The sequence below is a fragment of the Ochlerotatus camptorhynchus genome, unplaced genomic scaffold (assembly GCF_037179485.1).
Source record: "Ochlerotatus camptorhynchus isolate MF236.1 unplaced genomic scaffold, CSIRO-AGI_Acam_v1.1 ptg000367l, whole genome shotgun sequence".
NCBI lineage: Eukaryota > Metazoa > Arthropoda > Insecta > Diptera > Culicidae > Ochlerotatus > Ochlerotatus camptorhynchus.
In genome coordinates, this window is record NW_027040855.1 from 4,252,369 (window position 1) to 4,267,373 (window position 15,005).

At 37.5% G+C, this 15,005-nt stretch overlaps 1 protein-coding gene across 6 annotated transcripts in view; it reads left to right on the forward strand.

The window, feature by feature from the left end:
* The first annotated feature begins 205 nt into the window (after positions 1-205).
* Positions 206-15,005, forward strand: part of CycY (cyclin Y) — a 74,234-nt gene continuing 59,434 nt past the window's right edge. Inside the window, exons 1-2 of one of the 6 annotated variants that reach the window (XM_065232331.1) lie at positions 206-642; positions 10,903-11,375. The gene's annotated coding sequence lies outside the window, so the exon portion shown is untranslated. Of the gene's footprint in view, positions 643-10,883; positions 11,376-15,005 lie in introns of all 6 variants that reach the window. The other 5 variants (XM_065232329.1, XM_065232332.1, XM_065232333.1 and 2 more) reach the window with 5 other exon arrangements.

Here is a 15,005-nt window from a genome sequence, read left to right on the forward strand (position 1 = left end):
GTGACGTCAGGATTTGTGGTTACGTTATTATTTTTACTTACCAACCGCTTTTAGCAATCTGTGCACCCTTTCTGAAAATTCATTGATCTCCGCCGTCAGAAAAGCTTTTGACAGTCAATCTCACGCACACACTCTTGGAGTTCGTGAAAGAAAAAAATCTTCTTTCTCTTCCGTAGACCTTTCGGTTCGCAGTATGTAAAAAAGTGCAGACGGGATTTCTCGCAGCAGCAGCAGCAGAGTGTTTGAGCAAAATGTCTTGCTTTTGGAACAACAAAGCATCATCAGCCGCTGCATACTGTTTGTGTCAAGAAAAATAATTTTTGTACATTTTGGCTGCTCCCATCGTGTTGTAGAAATTGTTACAAGTGAAGTTGGGTAGTGCATTAAAGTGACCAACAGTGGATTGACATTGTGCAAGCCAGTTTTTTTTCGCCAAAGTTTATCGTGTTCGGATTCGGATCGGATTGGCAAAAGGTGAAAAACTCGGAAGAATTTAGCATCAGGAGCAGGGTGTCTGTTCGTACCCAGTTCCGAGTGCGGAGACGGAAAAGAAGCTGAACATTTGAAGGATCTTTTCACTTTAGTGCGTTGCGCCGTTTTCATCAATCTTGGTCGCAGCCTTTTGCTGATGGTGGTCAGTAGGTATCCGTGCAAAAAAAAAACTTAATGCAAAAACCGGCTCCCTTGTCCGTGTCACCGATTAGCTACTGGCTGCTGACGGTTTGGCACCAAGCAAGAATGACTTTTTTTTTTGTTTCTCATGTCACTCTTCATTTCAATGCTATTTTGCCATTGGTGGTGTTGCTGTCCCCTCCCCCTCCGATGGCAAATCAGAAGGCTTTTTCTCTTTGCTACTCCGTGTGTGATGCAGTAGTTCTTAACTAGATGCTAGCAACCTTCAATTGTTTTCGCTTGCTTTTACAGTCGTTCTGCTGTACTGGGTCAATTGTGGGTAAAATTTTGTTTAAAGGGAGTTCTATGTATAGTTTCAGTGAGTTTCATTTGCTTTAAAAAAATTGGAACTCTATTCTATTTGAACGCTTCTAAAGTAGTTTCAGTAGCTCTCAAATTACTTCAGTAAGAGTATAGTACTAGGTTAATCCAAAACTAATTATTTTTATTTTTTATTAAGTGCCAAATCACAAAAATAGACCTAAAAATCACATAGTCGAAAGAAGTTTAAATTCCAGGCAGATACATGGTTTAAACATTAATAAATCAAAATATCAGAAAAATTTGGGATTGGAGTACATGTCTAAAGATGAATTTATTGTTGCCAAGCCAAAACAATCGCTTCTATGTTAAAAATTCATATGGTTTGAGAAAACATTAAATTTTATTGAATTAGAATGGAATGGAATAGCAATAGAGCAGTTAATAATTTTAACGCTATATGTTTTTTGCTCAAGGTCTTGCAAAAATATGCATGTTTTAATTTTGTTTTTAGGTGTCAAACTTGTTTTTAGTGGTAATACGAATTTTTAATTCACGGTGGGATTTAGTTTTTGAATTTATTTAGTGAAAACATCACTTAAGTTCCAATTTTTGAGAAAAAAAATACAAAACCTTGTACAGAATAAATTTCAGACCTTGAACTTGAACTTACGAATTAAAGTTTTAGGGACAGCAACTTGCAAATTTTTGCATCATTTTTTTTTCAAATTAACTCTTTAAATTGTTTAAATTTTTTTTCAATTTCTCCGAAGTTCCATAAACTTCTTCCAAGCTCCATGGTTATTTTTTTCAAAGTTATCTCAATTTGACCAAGACCTCAGAACATTCATCGCCTTCTCCAAATTTCAGGAAACACCTTGAACCTTCTCTACGAATCTTCGGAGGCGAACCAGCCTAAGGCTGAAAGCCTCCTAAATAAAGCTAAATTAATTAATTAATTCTCTACGAATGTTCCTAATCATCTGGGCGAAATAAAAATCCCACAACATCCAGTAATATCCTCAAATCAAACCCTGAAGTGTAAAATTGTCTGAACGAGCTGAGCTTCCACAATTTTGGCCTAACTTAGAAGTTCATTGAACTTTAAAAAAAATGCCATCACTTGTATGAAATTTTACGAGTGCATTGAATTGTTTGCTTGACTTCGACAAAGTTATCAGTATTCCTGTTAAGTTCACTGAACTTTTTAGAATTTCGTTGATTTTCTGCTAAAGTCTTAGAAGCTCTACAAGTAGATGTTGAACTATTTTTTCTTCCTATCCTCTGCGATTGTAAGGATGTGGCCAGGTGCAAAATGCGATGCTTGTTTTGCACATTTTGATGTGTGGAAAAAAGCACTAATCCCAAGTGTTTTTTCACGGCAACACACGATATTTTCTGCAAAATGTATTTGTTGACCATTATACAGCCCCCACGATTTGTGCAATCGCATATGCTATGATATGCTAAGTCTTAGAAGTTCTACAAAGTTTCCTGAATTTCCAAATCTATTTTAAGAATTTTTATTAAGTTTCTTAAAATTAAACAAAGTTTTCAAAACTTCAACAAAGTTTTCAAAACTTCAACAAAGTTTACCAAACTTGTACAAAGTTTCCAATTTTACAAGCTTTTCTGAATTTTTACAATGCACTCTGAATTTCTTTTCATTTCTCTGAGGGTCTATCTATGAAGTTCCCTGAATTTATATTATGTGTTATGTGTTTCTACGATGACCCTTGAACAAAATCCTTGAAATTAAAAAAAAGTCTACTAAAGTTATTGAACTTCCATAAAACTGGCTGAAGTTAGTCTATAGCCTAGTCTAGCCTAGCCACAGTCCGTACACAATAATAAAATTGGTTGAAGTTAGTTCTACAAAATTCTCTGGTTACTATTAAGTTCACTGAGCTTCTATAACGTTTGTAGAGTTTTTACAAATTTAGTTGAACTTCAATGAAACTTGCTGCACTTTTAGAAAGTTTCCAGAAATTCTACGCAGTTCAATTCATGTCTACACAGTTTTCGAAAGTTCTACGATGTTTCTTCTTGACTTATATGATGTTCTATTATGTTTCTATTTGACTTCTACAAATTTCTCAGAATTCCTGTTAAGTTTGCTGCACTTCTAAAAAGTTTACTGAACTTTTTAAGATTTCGTTGATTTTCTTCAAAGTCCTTAGAAGCTCTACAAAGTTTCCTGAATTTCCACGGAATTTTCTGATCTATTTTAAGTCTATAAAACTTTAACGAATTGCCCTGAAGCTAACAGAACTTTAATTAAGTTTCTTTAAATCAAACAATGTTTTCTAAACTTCAACGAAGTTTCCCAAACTTGTACAAAGTTCCCCGAATTTCTTCGAAATTCTCTGAGTTCCATGAATTTATATTTATTTAACTGTATTCCTACGATGACCCTTGAATTCTTAAAGTTTTAAAAAGTCTAATGAAGTTAAAGAAAAATATTGGAGCTTCATCGATGTTCCTCTTCTTAAAATTTCACTTAATGTTGCTAAAAAAAACAATGTTTGATGAAGTTCTAAAAAGTTCTCTGAACTTCCATAACACTTGCTGAAGTTAGTCTAGTCTAGCCTACACATACACAACCAGTAATCAATTTTAAACCTGCCGAAGTTAGTTCTTCAAAATTCTCTGGAGTTCTATTAAGGAGCTGTTCATTAACTATGTAGACAGTAAGAGGGAGGGGGGTTGGCACTTATCCACGGACCATACAAATTTTAAAAATTGTGTATGGACAACTGTGACTGAGCTTCTATTTCTATTTGAAATTTGCTGCACTTCTAGAAAGTTTCCAGAAATTCTACATAGTTCAATTAATGTCTACAAAGTTTTCGAAAGTTCTACGATGTTTCTTGAAATTCTACAACGTTGCCTTTACTTTTATGAAGTCCTTCAAGCTTCTTCGAATTTCTCTGAAATCAAATGATGTTCTCTTAATGTTAACGTATTGCCCTTGACTTCTAAGAATGTACCGAACTTCTGCGAATAATCATTTTCATACATCTCAAATATTGAATTCCTTCGCCCGGCTACAAATTTTAAAAGTAGCGGAGAAGACAGGTGAAAACATCTAGTTGATCTGGTTGAAGATTTTTCTGTAAATACCTCTGGGTTCCCTGGGTTGTCTCTTTTACGTAACCCTTAAGGAAAAATCCTGAGTACGGCCATAGAGGTCTCTAAGACTAGTAGGTCCCGAAGAAACGTGCTCAACTTTTTGGCTCAGCTCTGGTACTATCTTCGGTCCCAAGCTAATCGATGTACCCCTCGAAACATAGGAAAATCCACGAACCCCTCATTTTATCTGTCAAACTTTCATAGCGAATCAAAACAAACACTGTGTGGTACTAGAATTTTGACTAGAATGAGGTACGTTAATCGATTTGCTTGGGACCAATAGGCTAGTCAAGTAGTGAGCCAATTTAAAATCGTTAGTTTCCACCGGTTGGTACGGCTCTGATATAATAGTTTTTCGGCCTAATTACCCTTTCGGACTTTCGGTCTAATGGTGTTCGGCCCAATGGCATTCGACCTAGTGCCATTCGTCCTAATGACCCGTACCCTTCATTCCCATCGGATGATGAGCATTTTCCTTTGAGCGCATTGGAGCGCCTTTGAGAAAATGCAAGGATGGTATAGAGTTAAGAGAAGAGGATGCTTTTTTCTGAATAAGTGTAGTTCTTGTTCCTTATTGTGTTCTAAACAGCCTGATTAACTCAGAGAATCAACTAAATGAGAATTTAGGATAATGGTCGTGCTTGTTTGAAATATTTATTTATTGTTTGGAGTAGCATAGCCTAGGATGGATTTATTGAATACTGTAGGTCTTCATTGTAAACCTGGTTAGCTGGGACAATTAGCTTCTCAGTGAAGTTTTAGTATGGTGATGTTGCTGCTATTGCAATTGAGATGGAATTAACTTACAGAATTGTGGTGGTAAAAGCGCTTTTTCTACGATTTCCCACCGGAAAAATCCGGCCGCGAATTAAAGTTTGGCTAAATTTGGGCTCAAGGGAAAATAATATAATGTGATTAAAGACCCCTAGCGTTAAGTTCGGAAACAGTCAGAAAAGGGCTTCTAAGGGTGTGAAAATGTTCATGCCAAGGACCTGTTCTCGGATTAAATTAAGGTAAAAACGGATCATGAACTTGCTGAAAACTTCACGCGATTAAGTAAGCCTTTTTTGTAGATTTATATCGAGATGTTTCCTTCACACATGGCTATAAAACATCCCGGTTACTGCTTAAACTGGAATTTCTGGGATAATCCCAGGGCTGCAGAGTCTGGTCGAAAACGATCTAGGATCTGGATCTGAGATCATCACCCCTATTCTGTATTTCGTTTCAAACGAAATTCTCATACAAAAAAATATTTTTTTGTGTGAGAATTTTGTTCGAAACGAAATACAGAATAGGGGTGCATATCTGGTGCTTTCGATTCGACTCTGGCGCAACTCCGAAACCCTGAATAATTCGAACGGAATTTTAAGCAGAAGGCATTGGGAATTCTGAAAATAATCCCGCAGAAATTCGGATGAATATCGCTAGAGAAAGCTAACAAGATTTCCAATTCTGACAAAAATTCCAGGATTTTGAACCTGAAGGTGATTTTCATGACGAGGAAGATTTCAAGGAGAATATCAAAGAACTTTTGAGAGCATTCCAAACAAATTTGGGAAGGATTCTAATGGAATTCTGATGAGAATTCCTAGCGAATTTACTTAATAATTCTGAGTATAATTTCTAAATGATACCGAGGGCGGCGGCAGGGAATCTCAGATATGAGGAATACAGAACTTGCTGATGTTCGATGTTGAAGTTACAACATTAGATGGTTACATTTCTCCAATTCGAACGAAATCGCGAACCTTCCTCTTGATGGAGCCCATCAGCACCCGCACAGTGGAAACGGACACGGAATCAGCGCATTTCCGCCATTTTGTCCGTAATTTGCTTGATGTCCTTGACTGCCACGCCGCTTCGTCGAAGTCGCTGCTTTGAAATGGCCCGTATTTTTCGAGTGGTCGAAATTCCGGGCAATTCGGAGGATTCATTAGCCAGGGGACAACATCGATCTTGTTGGCAGCATACCACTCCAGAACCACCTTAGAGTAGTGGCTGCTGACCAAATCGGGCCAAAAGATGACTTTGCCCCTATGCTTGCGGATGAGCAGCAATACATGCTTTTTCAGGCATTCTTCAGGCATTCTTCGATGTAAACTTGGGATGTCATCGTCGAGGATGTGACGAATGGTTCTGTTTTCAGGCCACAACTGGAAATCGCTTGCCAAATCATGGCTTTCATCGTGAACTTGTCGGTAAACACGAACTTGAATCTTCCCGGCACATCCCCACGTCCAGTCGTGATGTAAAACTTTTGACTGGGAAGCTGCTTAAAATCGAGTTTGAGTATGTTTCGTCATCGATCAAAGTGCAACCCTTGTTTTTCGTCAAAACACGATCGTACAAGAGCCTTGCACGCTTTTTGCCCACGGAATTCTGCTTCATGTGCCGGTTCGGATGTTCACTAGCTTTGTACGACTTGTATCCTTCCCTGGTAAGGATCCGCACCGTTTGAAAGTTGGCGTTGTACCTTCTGGCCACATCTCGGATCGAAAGACCGGGGTTGGCTTTAACGCACCTCAACACGATCACTCAGAGTTTCCGGGTAGGTGTTGATCACTCGACAAACTGTTGTTTTCGGCATCTTCAGCACTTTACCCAGCTTGGAACCGGACCACTCTGGATTTTCCAAGTGTTTGTGCACAATATTTTTTGCTTCTTTCTAGTTCCATTTGACGTTATTTCTGAACGCGATCGACTACTTTGAGCAAACTTGCACCAGTTGTTCTCTATAGAAGTGTAAACAAACCACTGTCAAAGATTTTCGATTCACAACCCCAGAGGTGTGCTAACAGCGCGCGAGGGGCGTACCAATTTACTTTTAGTCAGCATTTAGATCTTATGAAGAGGGAGCCGGGATAGTAGTAGATTTTTTTTTTTTTTAAGAACACTAAAAGAGATTTGAATAGAACTCCGAGGCATTTGTATGCGTTCAGAGGAGAATCTTTAGGTAGTTCTTGTGGAATATCCATAAAGATTGTGAAGAGGATTTCAGGTTCTTTTCTTATGAATATTCAAAATAAGTTCTGGAGAGAATTGTAAAAATGTTGTGATGGAAATTACAAGGTATTGAATTCTTAGAACATTAAGATAATTTCAAGTGAATTCCAAAGAGAGTTACAAGGAAATCTCGCGATAAATACCAAGGGGATTGCATTTTGAGGGAACAATGAGAATTCCGAGAAGAATTTCTAGATAATTCGAAGGAGAAATCCAAGTCAAATGCTCCAACATGAGCAAAATGGTAAGTCAATTCTGAGGAGATTCCAGGCTAATTTTAAATAAAATTATAGAAGGAAGCGTCAGAGAACTCTTTCGAAGCAAATCTAAGGATGAATTTCTCAAATTTTAAAGCGTTCTAAAATGTTGTAGGGGAAAGTGCGGCAGTTTGGCCACCTTAAGAAAATCATCACTAATCATACAAAATTCAGTGGAAAATCCGAATGATGTTTACAGTGCTGTTACAACAGGCGCGGATTTCGCGGATTTCACGATTTTCGCGGATTTGTCGCGGGCTTGAACTTTCAGTTGCGAATTTCGCGTAAACATTAAATGATGTCGTCAAAATCGCGAAGGGACTGTTGTGCTGTCATAAAAAATGTGGAATTTATTGTAACCTTTCCGTCCCGGATTATTTGCTGTCATCAATTTTGTTGTTCATTTGGCTCTCAAATTTTTACCGGTTCAAACCAAACACCCTGCAAATAATCGAGAAATGATCTCAATTCCATAAGTCATACCGGATTTACACGGAAAAATCCTTGGAGTCTGTCCAACGTGAGCCATTTTCATGTTTTAAATTTTATTTCCATTATGAACATAGCACTTTTTGTTGTCAAATCATAAACGAATCGTATACATGCGAGTAATTGACATGTATACCGGATATTCTAGGTTCTCCAAATCGTCCTAGAGTTCAATTGATTTGTTCAACTATATTAACCAAGACTGCAATAATGTCTGTAGTATCGAAATATGTCCAAACAGATTCAAAGTGTCTATATGGATCGTGTCCGACCTATTGCTACGTATACAAGATGTTATAGGTTCTGAAATCATTCTGGAGATTAGATTATTTTTATACTAGATTATCCAAGACTAATTCAATATCTGTAGTATCGAAATATGTCCAAACAAATTTGCAGTGTCTATGTGGATCATGCCAACCTAATTCCGTGTATGCCAAATGATCTAAGATTTACAAATCGATATTTCGATACTACAGATATTATCCTAGTCTTTGTTGATCTAGAAAACAAATCATCTGAAGTGCAGGACGATTTGGAGAACCTAAAACATCTGGTATACATAGCAATAGTTCATGTATGATCCACATACATACTGTGCATCTGTCTGGAAATATTTCGATACTAAAGACATTGAAGGCGATTTGAAGAACCTACAACATCTGGATTACTCGGAAATAGATCATGAAATGATCCACATAGACACTATGAATCTGATTGGACATTTTTCGATACTACAGATATTATTACAGTCTTGGTGGATCTAGTAGAACAAATCAACTGATGTCCTGGAAGATTTGGAGAACCTATAATTTCCGGTATACATAGTAATAAGTCGTGCATGATCCTAAGAGTCACATATATACGATTCGGATATGATTTGACATCGAAAAGGTTCATATTAGAAATAAAAAAATATCATGAAAATGTCTCACCATTGGACAGCAGAACCCAAGGAATATCCGTGTAAATACAGAACTGCGACGTGACCAACAATTGTGACTTATGAAACTCTGGTAATTTCTCGATTATGTGCAGGGTGTTTTGTTTGAATCTGTAAAACATTGAGAAAACAAGAGCCAAATTAACTAGAACATTTAGGACAGCAAAATACGTCAGAGACGCAAAGGTAATTTTCAAAAAAAAAATTGAATTCAAATGAAAATTGGCAAAGAAATTTCGATTATCCCACTAATTCCCAAGTTAAATTTTTCGCGTTTCTATAGTTCACCCGATCCGACGCTGCTTCGCGTTTATCAGAAAATTGGTTCGAAAAAGACCCCCTATTTTCACCTCTTCCTCTTAGGACAGCAGTAGGTCTCTTTTCCTGATTCAAATTGCAATAATCAAACGTCATCATTACCTGGGTTTTGTCAAAATAGGTTAATAAGTCCGTTGCTTGCACCAAAGAATACGAAAAACTCGATTTGATTTGGTTGCATAATGGATCCTAATTTTTTTAAGATTTTCCTTTTTTTAATCTCTAAATTCGATTTCCAGTAATTCAATAATAAAGTATACCTGAAACAACTGGAATCATAAAATTTACATACAATAATAAAGAATATGATAATAGATAATTCTAGAGTACAAATATTTATGGAATTGCTAGAATTACTGCTTATCTTTAAAATTACCAAATTATTTTCCAAGCAGTAGGAATTACTGAAATTACCCACAATTATTTTTTTTACATAGAAATTACTGGTTAATTCAAAATTTACTCATTATTTTAATAATTTGTGGTACTATTTGATTACCGATCACCTTACAAGTTTGGTAGAAACCCCTCGTTTTTTTTACCAAAGCAGCTGCTTCAAAACGTGATTTCATATGATACAGTCATATTTATGCAAAATTAAAGAATTTAAGTTGAAATATCAGTGGTGCTCATATTGTCCCGAATGGACGTAAGAAATATTTATGTTAAGAAAATCTTTAATGTTTATTAAATTCTAGAAAAACATCAAGTCTTATACGAAACCAATAACCATTTATAAAGCTGCTAAAGAAATATCAACGATAAGTTATCGGAAATTACTTATTTTCTGATTCAGAAATCTTATAACAGTTTTGGCATTTTGAGCTAGTCTAACATTTTTCGAATATTTCAGTGCTAACATTTGAAAACGGCACAAAAGCCATTTGTAAACAAATGGTTTGTGGGCCCTTTACTCACTACTTGAAGTACACCCACGCGACACAACAGCAACATCGGGTAGGGGAAATTTTCCCCTTCCTGACGATGCTGTTGGTTTGCGTGGGCGTTCTTCGGGTAGCGAGTAAAGGGCCCACAAACCATTTGTTTACAAATGGCTTTTGCGCCGTTTTCAAATGTTAGCACTGATTTGCTCTAGAGAAAAGTATTGTGTTAGACTTAAATTTATTGGATAGTTAAAGTAGGCTTCAAGCATAAAGCCTACAACAGATATTTTTGTAAAATATGTTCAATAAGTTGATTTTTTAGCGGGTAGCCATATTGCCCCACTTTCCCCTACAGAAATTTTCAAGGGACTCTCAGACAGCATCTCAAATTAATTTTAGAGAAACTCTGTAATGAACTCTGTTAAGCGAATTAATCTAAAGAAAATTGGAGATCATTTCATGAAAAATCGTGGAAAGAGTCCTGAGCGAACTTTTTTAATGTAGTTAAAACATAAATCTTGATGACTTCAAACGACTTTTTTTTCCGAAATTTTGGTAATTTCACGGTTGTGCATTATACATTTAAATTAAGCATATAACCGAATGCGATTGACCCGAAGAGATCACTCAGTTAAATAGGTTATAATTTAGAAAGCAGATTTTTTCCTGGCTCAAAACAATCGCGAAAATTACCAAAATACCGGGCACAAATCGGAATGTGCTGGGCACCACGTTTTAATATAATATAAGCATTAGGCAAAAAACGACCACCTTTGCATTTGAAACTACTTGCAAGACCAAACATCCAGCTTCTCCGATTCGCCTCGCTACCAGTCCAGTCCAGCAGCAAGCAGTGCCCACCTTCATTGCATCCTATCCTATCCACGCGTCCATGCAGCAACCTAAATAAATGCAATATAGTGCAATTTCATCTTTATAGGACCAACCGTCGTCGTTGCTGCAGTGATCCGAGTGTGAACTGAGTTTGCGGGAAATTAATTCAGGTTAAATGGTGGATAAGTTTGTGGAATGAGCTGCCGTGGAGTCTGAGAGTGCTGCTGTAAGATACTAAGAAGAAGAAGAAATAATTCAGCCAACGGCCAAGAAAGTCCGCACACATTGAGTGAGTTAGTGAGTGTACGAAAAGGGAAACATCTCCAAGAGTGATGGTGGTGATGCTGAAATGTGAATGATTATGATGATGATGAAGATAATGTAAGATAAGGTGGCGTTTGCAGATGAGGCAAATTAAAAGTGTCGGCTGGAAAATAAGAAGAATTACGCTGCTAATGTTATCATTGGAGACGCGGTTTTGAAGCAGGCCTACGCTAAATAAATATTAGGATAACCAGAGAATCACTGAATTTGAAGGACCCGAAGAATCCCTGAAACAGGAAACTTTAAAAGCTTTCGGTAAGTAAGGACGGAACTTATATGATTATTGATTAACCGATTAACGATTTTTTTTTCTTTTCAATCACTCGATATTGAATAATACACATATTGGCTTATCTAATACGTATATGACATTGATTTGATCAATATTGTATACCTATGTCTTACATACAAACATCAATAACTCGTTATAATTCAAACGGTTGGGATTACATTGCCATGACCGTAAATATTGGGTCAGCGATTGTTTACACCCAATCATTGAGCTATTTCTCGTACGCTAGTTTCCCTTCAATCAAACGCATCGTTCGTTGCAAGCAGCGGCGAAACTCTTTTCGATTCAAACTCTGTGCCTGTTTGGAATTCACATTTCAATGAACACAACATCTCTCGCGCACGCGATGGTCCTACTCCGGTAGATAGTTGTAGGAACCTACATAGAGTGGTGGTGGTTGGATTATCTTCATTCGATTTACCTCATCATTCGCGGTGATACCAATCAATGAGTTCGTACGTAATTGTCGGTACCGTATAATACGTTCGTGCGACATTGTGCCACACTTTGCCTTTTTTTAAAATGTCTTAGCGATGATTGCGCGAATCACCCCGATGAAATCGGACGTGAATCAGCGGTCAATCAATAATTTGATTGGGAAAACTGTACAGCTGGCAAGCGAAAGTGTGTGAGAGAGTGAGTTAAGGTGCTTGAAGGGTGATTGCGACATATTGTGAGCAATTATAACACTTGACTTTTTTGCAGGTTGCATGACTGAATTCTCGCGTCACTTTTCAAATAGACCAATGTAACATATCCACCATTTTGAGAAAATCGAAGTTGAAGTTCGACAGATTATTATTTAAACTGTTTAGAAACAATACATTTTGCAATACTATTTTTAATGGAGTCAGTGAATAATAACGTTGAAAATTCAGTAGAAACGATAAAATCACAATTTAACTTTGAATTTCATGCTACAACATAGAAAAAAACCACATACGACGTTTTGACAAGTCGCGTTGTACATCGGACATGTTACATTGGACGATTTTTCTCACTGACATAATCAATTAGTGTTACATTGGACGTTTTGATCTACATGATACTAGATTCCCTTTCACAGATTTCATAGTAGAATACCTAACTTTAGATTGGCCCCGCCTTTAGGAAACGAGCACCAATCATGTTAGGCAGTCCGAATGACCGAAGTAACAATCATGTACCCATCATCATCAACTTTACATTGGACAATTTTTGAGCTAAGATTTTCTCAAATAAATGAAAGTTAATTTGGATGGGTGTTTTTGTATCACATACAATGATAGAAGAGCAATAGTTTGTATCGCTTAACTCGATTTGTTTACATTTGTTACATTGGTCTATTTTACACTTATTCATACCTTTCTACTTCCTATGATATCACAGTTGAAATTTTATTTTTCTTGAATTTAAACAAAATGAAAAGGGGTTAGAATAATTCTGTGGAGTTTCCGCTAGTTCTCTTAAAATGGAGATCAAGAAATGAAAAGGAACTGATTACCAACTGGAACGCAAGTTTCATTACTAGGCATTCTAATTAGTCCCTCAATCCGAACGTTTCAATGACTCTCAAAATACTCGAATTATCAATGAAATGTCTCAGTGTTTACCTTATCTTACCTTTCCTGGTCCAACGTCTTCGGTGGGACCTCACCTGCTGTACAATGTTACACCAAATAACTTGATTCGTAGCTGCTTGTTTCCTGTTTCTGGAGTGTCCCGCATTTCCTAGTTCTTTTTACCCTTCTTACAAAGAAGGGTATAGATATCACTTGAAAAACCGACTATCGATCCGAGTCCCGGAGGGCCGAGTGTCATATACCATTCGACTCAGCTCGACGAGATCGGAACATGTCTGTGTGTGTGTGTGTATGTAACGAAATGAATGCGCTCACGTTTCTCAGCAATCGCTCAACCGATTTGGACAAACTCGGCGCCAAATGATAGGTCTTGGGGTCTCATTGAACGCTATTGAACGGTTTTGGAATCGGTGAACCGGTTCCGGAGATATGACCGGAATAAGATCCGGTGAATATGGACCTTCACGCTGGATTTAACGGAAAACGTATCAAAACCATCATATACCATTCGACTCAGCTCGACGAGATCGGAACATGTCTGTGTGTGTGTGTGTACGTGTGTATGTGTGTATGTGTGTATGTGTGTATGTGTGTGTGTATGTAACGAAATGAATGCGCTCACGTTTCTCAGCAACCGCTCAACCGATTTGGACAAACTCGGCGCCAAATGATAGGTCTTGGGGTCTAATTGAACGCTATTGAACGGTTTTGGAATCGGTGAACCGGTTCCGGAGATATGGCCGGAATAAGATCCGGTGAATATGGGCCTTCACGCTGGATTTAACGGAAAACGTATTAAAACCATCATGCGACACATCAAATTACTACAGAATTTAAAAATAAGATCAATGCAAGTCGTGTTAAGTGTTCCAGACCACATTGGACACACTTGGACATGTTCCGGGTACCCCGGGGAAGTTCCTTGAATATGAATTGAATTAAAACCCATTAAATCACATTAAAATACGATGATAAGGTGATTGGTAGCCTCACCAAATAGACTACACCCGGATATATTCCGGGTACCCCCAGGCAGTGGCGTAGCGTCACTGGATGACACGGGGGTGGGGGGCTTGGTCACTGATAATGACAATAAAATAAATAAACTTGAATAAGTAAGAAGGGTCTGATCACACCATAGGTGGATAAATTCGGGTTTTTTCACTTGGTCTGACGGTTTCTGAATTTCTCATAAGTGATATTGGCACATGTTTCAAAAAAAATGTGCTGCAAGATGAACATAATTACCCTCAAGTAAGGGTTTAGTCAATGTATTGTGTATTTATCGTTATTTTAAAGGTTTTGTTCCGATTCAATTGTATTGTCGATCGCGACATGCTTCGCATAATCGAGTGAAAATAGACAAGTGAATATGCTGAGTCACTTTCAAGTATATTGACAGGTACCTAGATATACCAAATCAATCCCAGCTTTAAACATAATTGTGATACTATTCAGGTAGAGATAATTACTATGTTTTAATCGATCGATGTTATCCAAATGGGTAGAATCTTAGCCGCAAACAACGCACTATCTGATTTTAGATCTTATTGTTCAGTATGTGAGAACGTTTTTCATATTCTCCCAGTTTCTAGTCTGTTTCGTTCTGCTGTTGGTGCCAGTTCCGAGTCGATTAGCAGATATCTGTTAGCTAGAATCAACACCCGTTCAGTTATTTGTTAGCATCCAAGCAGATATGTTTAAGTATTCAATCAAAAATTGAAGTAAGTGTAAGTCGCAATACTTTCTAATCCTAAAGTACACCAAAGTAGTTTTTGCTCAGGCCTCAGCGCTATGTTACATTCAAAATTATCCATTTTTATTTTGACTGACCTGCGCGACGGGAATCTGGGTGATTATATTTTGCGCACTGCTTTGATACTTACCTTACCAATCAGGCTAAGGCCTTGTTGTCTTCTGCTGTCCGAAGAAGTCGTCTCCACTCTACTCGATCCATGGCCACACCCGCCTCGTAGTCTGCGAAGGGTCCGCAGGTCGCTTTCTACTTCTACATTTTCACTAGGTCGTCGT